The 2345-nt window shown below is 50.9% G+C and overlaps 1 pseudogene; it reads left to right on the top strand.

Annotated features, from left to right (window-relative positions):
- The first annotated feature begins 609 nt into the window (after positions 1–609).
- On the top strand, positions 610–2140 carry LOC123116113 (succinate dehydrogenase [ubiquinone] iron-sulfur subunit 2, mitochondrial-like; annotated as a pseudogene).
- The last annotated feature ends 205 nt before the right edge of the window (positions 2141–2345 follow it).

Here is a 2345-nt window from a genome sequence, read left to right as displayed (position 1 = left end):
GAAGAAAGTTCGCAAATAAAAAAATGTTCACAAATTTATTTATTTTTTGTTTTGCAAATCCAGAATAGTTCATGATTTACAAAAAGTTTGAAAATCCAAAAAATTTATTTACGAATTCAACGTCCACAAATTTAAAATTATTCATGATTTTAAAAAATGATGTTGGATTTCAAATAATTCTTTATAAATTTATAAATTTTATTTTGAATTCAATAAGTATTCACAATAATCGAAAAGTCAGGAATTCAAAAAATATATAAATTCAAAGTTGTTCCTCAATAAAAAATATTTAAAAATTCAAAAAATGATAACTGGTGTTTTACAAATTTAGAATATATTAATTAATTTCAAAAATATTCTTGAATTTCTAAAAGTTGTAATGAAAGCTTCCAAAGCCGGTGGAAAAACTATCCCGCCTCGCTACTTGCTTGGGCCTCGGCCTGTGTTAGAGCCCGCATGGGCGATCGCTATCCTATCGCGGCCTCAAACCGCTCTTGTTCCACCTTCCACACGTCCTGTCCTCGCGTGCCACACGTGTCGTCGGGCAGGCACGTGCCGTGCAACGCACCAGCCTTTTAGGTCCACCGCTCGAGTGATCCTGGGGCAGGTGTCACGTGCAACCGGCCGCACTGCGAGCGAGTACTGCTGCGATTCGCGATGCTGGGGAGGACGCTGCCGAGGCTGGCCTCGGTGAAGGACCGGGTGGCCGGCGCGGCCAAGAGCGCCGTGAAGGGCGACGAGCACTTCCCCGCGCTCAAGGGCCACCCGGCCGCGCGCGTCCACGCACGTGAGGCCGCGGAGAAGCAGGCCGGCCTCGCCGCGGCGGAGGAAGAGAAGAAGCGCGGCGGCAAGGCCGCGACGCTGAAGGAGTTCCAGATATACCGGTGGAACCCGGACGCGCATGGCCGGCCGTTCCTGCAGTCATACTTCGTCGACCTCGGCACGTGCGGCCCAATGGTACGCTGCGTTGAGCTTACTGTTCGTTTTGCAGCTTGCTTGTGCCCGCATCAACGGTCGTGCATGTGCATGTCTAGGTCCTGGACGTGCTCCAGAAGATCAAGTCGGAGCACGACTCGACGCTGGCGTTCCGGCGGTCGTGCCGGGAGGGCATCTGTGGCTCCTGCTCCATGAACATCGACGGGGTGAACACGGTGGCGTGCCTGAAGCCCATCGACACCGACACGTCGACGGCGACGATGATCACGCCGCTGCCACACATGTACGTGGTGAAGGACCTCGTCGTCGACCTCACCAACTTCTACCAGCAGTACAAGTACGCACGCACCTACTCGTTAAGTTGCATACCACCTAGTAGTCGTTAATGTTGCAATGACCAAACGAGTAATGGAAGGTCGATTGAGCCGTGGCTGAAGACGAAGCGACCGGCGCCGGAGGGGCGGGAGCACGCGCAGTCACCGGGCGAGCGGCGGAAGCTGGACGGGTTATACGAGTGCATCCTGTGCGCGTGCTGCAGCACGGCTTGCCCATCCTACTGGTGGAACTCGGAGGATTTCCTCGGCCCCGCCGCGCTGCTGCACGCCTACCGCTGGGTCTCCGACAGGTACCTACTCCTTTCTACTTCCTTCGAACCATATTACTTGTAAAGTTATAGTACTACCAAAACTGCGAAAATTAATTTGGATCGGAGGGAGTATGATTTTTTGTTTTTGCGGGGATCAACGAGCATCTAACTGGAGTGATTCGTGGTGCAATGACAATTTGAAGCCGCGACGACTACGGGGGGCAGCGGATCCAGGCGCTGTCGGAGGGATGGGACGGTGCAGGATGATCAAGAGTTGCACGGCGACGTGCCCCAAGAGCCTAGACCCGGCCACGGCCATCTCCGCCTTGAAGACCATGCACCAGCTCCGCAAGGCGTGACACTGCGAGGAGCACGCACAGCCATGTCAATCGCTCGGCAGCTGAATCGCAGCGATGTGACTCGCAACCTGTGTAGCCTGTGTTGATCTGGAAACTAAATAATGGCTAGGGGATTGTAATTGTAATGGCAGGTGAATCACAGCGGTGTTGATTGCAGGCGCAGGTAGTGGGTTTGCTGTTTAGCTCCCTCTCCTGTCTCCTGTTCTCTTGTTCTGGAACTTTATATTTTCAATAAAAAACATCAATAATGCTAAACATACAAAGAGTTACGCGCAATTATAGGTCCTGATACTAGATCTGGGAAACAAGTAATACTCGCCGCAATTCCTTAATGAAAAGCAGACCTATCTTCTTTGAAAGCCGCAATTCCTTAATGAAAAGCAGACCTATCTTCTCTTGAAAGACTGTCCATTCCTCGCTTGTTATTGTGATATCAATGAAAGAAAGCCCACCACTCACACCTA

Source organism: Triticum aestivum, chromosome 5B, assembly GCF_018294505.1.
Source record: "Triticum aestivum cultivar Chinese Spring chromosome 5B, IWGSC CS RefSeq v2.1, whole genome shotgun sequence".
Lineage (NCBI taxonomy): Eukaryota > Viridiplantae > Streptophyta > Magnoliopsida > Poales > Poaceae > Triticum > Triticum aestivum.
This window is presented reverse-complemented; position numbering and strand designations above follow the sequence as displayed.